The sequence below is a fragment of the Ochlerotatus camptorhynchus genome, unplaced genomic scaffold, assembly GCF_037179485.1.
Source record: "Ochlerotatus camptorhynchus isolate MF236.1 unplaced genomic scaffold, CSIRO-AGI_Acam_v1.1 ptg000022l, whole genome shotgun sequence".
In the NCBI taxonomy this organism is placed as follows: domain Eukaryota; kingdom Metazoa; phylum Arthropoda; class Insecta; order Diptera; family Culicidae; genus Ochlerotatus; species Ochlerotatus camptorhynchus.
In genome coordinates this window covers 8,030,643-8,036,396 of record NW_027040514.1, presented here as the reverse complement: position 1 = coordinate 8,036,396, position 5,754 = coordinate 8,030,643, and positions in this window count along the sequence as shown.

Here is a 5,754-nt window from a genome sequence, read left to right as displayed (position 1 = left end):
CATCAGGTTTTAGAAATAGTGTCGAATACCCTACAATATGGATATTTTCGGAACGTACACGACGCACAGATGCTGAAAATCGATGTTCAATGCCATTTGTAGGATATTTGACACTTCTTCTGAAATCGAAAACCAGCATCTTGAATTTCAAGATTTCGTCGGACATCGATTTTTTTCCGATTCCAAAAATACCCACATTGATTGGTATTTGATAATTTCAAACACTTTTTCTGAACCAAAGCCGAGATCTTAGATTTTAATATGGCGTCGGATACCGGCTTCAGTCCTCTAGAATTTGCTGGGATTCCGAAAATACCCATATTGATGGGTATTTTACAGCATTTCTAACTTTTTCTGCAATCAGAAGTCCCCATCTTGGATTTCAATATGGCGTCTGACATCGATTTTCGGCGGTTGCGAGAATACCCATATTTTAGGGTATTTGACACTTTTATCTGAAATTGGATGCCACCGTCTTGGATTTCAAAGTGGCGTCGGATATCGATTTCCGGCTTCTAGACGTCATCTCGATTCCAAAAATACCCATATTGATGGGTATTTGACAGTTTTCCCCACTTTTATTAAACTGAAAGGCACCATATTAGATTTCAAAATGGCGTCTGATATCGATTTCCGATCTCTCGATGTCACCCCTATTCCCAAAATACCTAAATTGTGGGTATTTGACAGTATTTCCCACTTTTTATGAAATCGGGGGCCACAATCTTGGATTTCAAAATGGCTTCGGAAATCAATTTTCAGCCTCTAGACATCATCCCGATTCCAAAAATACCTACATTGATGGGTATTTGACAGTTTTTCCTCTTTTTCTTCAAACTGGAAGCCGCCATCTTGAATTTGAAAATGGCGTCGCAGATCAATTTTCGATCTCTAGATGTCACCGCGATTTTAAAAATACCTGAAATCGGAATCCACCATCTTGGATTTCAAAATGGCGCCGGATATCGATTTCCGGCCTCTAGACGTCAGCCGGATTAAAAAAAAAACCATATTGATGAATCAGTGTCAGTATTTCCCACTTTTTCTGAAATCGGAGGCCACAATTTTGAATTTCAAAATGGCGTTGGATATCACTTTTCAGCCTATAGACATCATACCGATGTCAAAAATCCCTATATTGATGGATATTTAACAGTATTTCGCACTTTTTCTTAAAACCGGAAGCCGCCATCTTGGATTTTAAATGGTGTTACCCCGATTCCAAAATACCCATATTCATTGATCGGCGCAAGTGTTTTCCACTGTTTCTTAGATCGGAAGCTGCCATCTTGGATTTCAAAATGGCGTCGGACATCGATTTCTGGCCTCTAATTTCAAAAATACTCATATTTTTCCACTTTTTCTTAAACTGAAAGCCGCCATCTTGAATTTGAAAATGGCGTCGCAGATCAATTTTCGATCTCTAGGCGTCACCGCGATTTTAAAAATACCTTAAATCGGAATCCACCATCTTGGATTTCAAAATGGCGCCGGATATCGATTTCCGGCCTCTAGACGTCACCCGGATGCCAAAAATACCCATATTGATGAGTCACCGTCAGTATTTCCCACTTTTTATGAAATCGGAGGCTACAAAATCGGATTTCAAAATGGCGTCGGATATATATATATATTTTTTTTTTATTATAGTCACTTTAACGCTCTTGGGTCATTCGTGACTTGTACGGGGTGAGATTTGAACTCGTGACTTTGTCGTGAGAGGTATGAATGCTAACCACTACGCCGGGGTCGCCCCCAAATTTTCAGCTTCTAGACATCATCCCGATGTCAAAAATCCCTATATTGACGTCACCGCGATTTTAAAAATACGTGAAATCGGAATTCACCATCTTGGATTTCAATTCATCAATTTTCGATCTCTAGACGTCACCGCGATTTAAAAAAATACCCATATTGATGGATCGGCATCATTATTTCCAACTTTTTTTCTGAAATCGGAAGCCGCCATCTTGGATTGCAAAATGGCGCCGGATATCGATTTCCGGCCTCTAGACGTCACCCGGATGCCAAAAATACCCATATTGATGAGTCAGCGTCAGTATTTCCCACTTTTTCTGAAATCGGAATTTGACACGTGTGATCTTGATTTCATGGTCCCGAACCTCACATTTTGTTCTCCTTCTGTTTCTTTCATTTCACACCGGAGTAATGCTGGGTTTAGACTAGGCAAGTCAAATGATCAACTCAGTTGAATTCAACTGACTTGAAGGCGAATTGAACGGACTTGATCAACTCACTTTAATTGAAAAAAGTTGAACCAGGCTCAACTTTTCAAGTCAATTGAATTCAACTGACTTGATCATTGGACTTGCCCTGTCTAAACCCAGCTTAAAAGTGGCGTTAATAGATGGAAACGAATGGAAGCCAAAACAAACCACCTGACAGTGATAAATTTGACATCCACGTACGCAGATCTATTCCCATGCCCTTGCCTAAATGAACCGAATGAACAATCAACAAAAGTCAGAACAGCTTCGTTTCATCGCGGAAGTAAGTTCATTTGACAATGAAAGACGAACACGAGTCAAGCCAAAGCAAACAGCATGAAAACTGATCGCAAGTGGTTCTGTTGATGTTGAAGGGGATCTGCTCGAAGCGAAGACAGAATGACTTTCAATTGAAAGCCATGATTGGCAGCTTCGTTGACGCTAGACAATTTCAACAATGTATAGAATATGTCGGTGACGGGAAATCACTACCAAATTGACAAAACATTGATTTAAAGGATGCCATTTTGAAAGTTTTATAAGAGCCAAAATGGTCGAATTTTAGCAATAATGTGAATTATTTCCCATAACAAACAATTATGCAAAGTTTCATGGAAATCGACCATTGTGGATCTTCTTGATTTTGACGTAGGACTACGTCTGTGATTTCTATATAGGGGTACACTTTGTGAAAACAGAAAATGGAACATGTAACAAAACTATGAAAGATTTTGAAAGTTAATAACTCAGCTGTTCCTGGACCAATTTCAATAATTTTATCACCAATCGATCAGAAATATTTCTACGCATCATTTCACTGTTGAAAATTGCACGAAATTGCAACCGTTGCTACGATAGTTAAAATTACCACCAATTGCCTACGAAAAGCGATTTCCCTAACACAGATTTCAAAGTTGAATTCCATCCGGTGTCACCAAACGGTGTTTATTCAATCACCGCGTGGTGAGTGGTGGCGTTCTCCAGTACACTACGAGAGGCTCCCCGCCAAGCAGCTAGCTATCAAGGCTGCCCTCAACCGCTGATCGAATTCAGTTCCAATCACCATGTGTGGTGGTGTCCGGTCGTCGGCATCATCATCGGCAGCAGTGCTTTCGGCGCGTGGTGTTGAACATTGTTCACCAGTACACAACGAAAGGCTGCCTGCAAGCAGCGAGCTGCAGCTCACATAAGCATTCATAGAAGGAGGAAGAAGCCGCACCGCTATTGATCGGAATCAGTAGCTCTTCGTGAGTCGCTGTGGGCCATCTATGTCAAGTGCGTCATACTAAATAGTATAAACAGAGAGAACCTCGCTCAAATTCCTATTCCTACACAAAACACAAGCTCCTGCTGCAGTTAACAAATAAGATTTATTATATAAGACCACAAAGTCGTACGTCACCATTGCGTACAACCCCTTAGGGCTGTCCCTTGTAGTTGTTTTGGCGTCTTTGACATTTTTCTATAAATTGTATCACGAAAACGTCAATTCTGATCAAAATGACGTCCGAGACAAAGTGTTAAATAAAAATTAAGTCTTTCTAGGAAAACTTTAAACGATTGAAACAAGTTCAGTAATTTTCGGTAAAAGTTTTTGAATTTTTTTAATAACTAAAATATCTTAAAATGTCGGCACTACTTCGTCACACCTCCCTTAAATCCATAATTTGACAATCTCGTAGAATTTATTTTACATCAGCCTTAATTTCCCAAGTAACAATTTTGGTTTTATGAGGGTTCTGTAGACCATGATTTACACTTGTAGCATGCTTTAAAACCTGTTACCTGGGTTAACTCGTGAGCAAAGCATTTGATACACAAATGTCGGATATAGCTAATTGGTTTCATTGTTTTTGAGGCATATGACGGAAATGTGTCCCGTATGACGAAGTAGTGGAGCACCCTACTTCTTTCACCAAATTCTAACAATGTTCCAGCCGAATGACAGAGCAGTCAACCAAATTTCGGGCTAATGATCCATCCAAGCTTCTAAAAATAACTTCAAAGTTTGTCCCTTTCTTAATGCAAGTACTATTGTGCCTACAGACGAAGAGAACTCTATCAGAATCGACAAAGGGACAAATGGAGTTGAGCAAAGGTAGACCCACTGCATTAGAAAAAAAAAACATGAGCAAATTCGCTTCGCTATCGAAATTCGTTCGGAGCTTTTCCGTTTGGGCGGTAGATGGCGAGCTGGTGTTTCTCTCTTGGAGTTTATTTTTAAAAGCATGAAAACTGCCAGTCTTCTTGATGTGCTGTCTTCGCTTCAAAGCAACCTTTCAAATTCGATTTTCTCGGTCTGTCGCTTTGGAGCATCTCAGACTTCCGATGGGGGGAGCGACAGTTGCAATGAGATGTAAACAGGTGAGGCCATTTGAGTTCGTCGTCGCTTTTGTTCCCCCGCTCTTTAAATGGATGACGGAGTTTCAACAGCGGAGGAACAAAACACACATCCCATTGCGTTTCCTCCAAATTACATAGCCTCGCGATGCACCTCGTTTTCCCCACTGCATATGGTCGACTATATTCCGTCCAAGTTTACATCGCGCCTGCCTTCCTTCGCTAATAGCCAACGTTTGGTTTTCCCGTCGTCAGTCAGCCATGTGCCCCGATGTGCCTTCGAATGGAATGGAATGGAAACCCTTGGTGCCTTGCAATTTCCAATCAACCTACTATTAATTAATCTAAATTTTCGATTACATAATTCATACCTTACCGTGCCCGTAAAATTTACCACAGCGATTTACTGTTTACGAACGTGCACTTTTCAGACCTCGGGTTTTGCGGCGTTCCTTACTTCCACCTTTGGACAAACAAAAAACTGGCAATTTTCGTGTGCAATGCGTGCACTGCACAGCTCACATAATGATAACCATTCTGTACCCCATAAATCCGCGGGTAGAAGTTCGGAATTTCCGTTCGCTTTTTATTGCACACGTGACGTGACGTTTTGGGCTCATTCATAACCACCCAATAGGATGTTCTTCGATTGCATCTAGATCCTAGAGCAGTCGTCATTCTGGTACTGCACGACTGACCTTAGGGAGGCCAAATTTAATGGCTTTTTAGTTATCATCGCCGTCGTAATAAGCAAAAGAAAAACATAAAAACAATAACAAGGTGGAGGTGGATGGATGTGCAGCGGGGTGTGACCGACGATGAACAAGGAAGACGCGCGGTCACCGTCACACACGGCAGCCAGCGGCGGCAGTGGCGGTGCCGGTGATGGTAATGAAGTTCACACATGCGATATCCGTTCCGTTCTGTTCTGTTCTGCTCGGCTCTTGGGGGAAGGGATTTCAGTGATTCTTTGGTGGTGACCCCCGCTGGAGGAGCATTATCTGTCTGTGGTTCGTTGGAACTTCCTAATCAACAACCATCCGAGGCGCGCTATTTCCCATTGGATGAGCTAGGGCAAAGGCTAATGTGATGAATTTAGGCAAATCGGTGAAAACAACAAAACAAAAAAACCTAATCGTGCAGACGATAAGTAGGCCGGGAGCGGTTTTCAGTGACAGTGATAAAT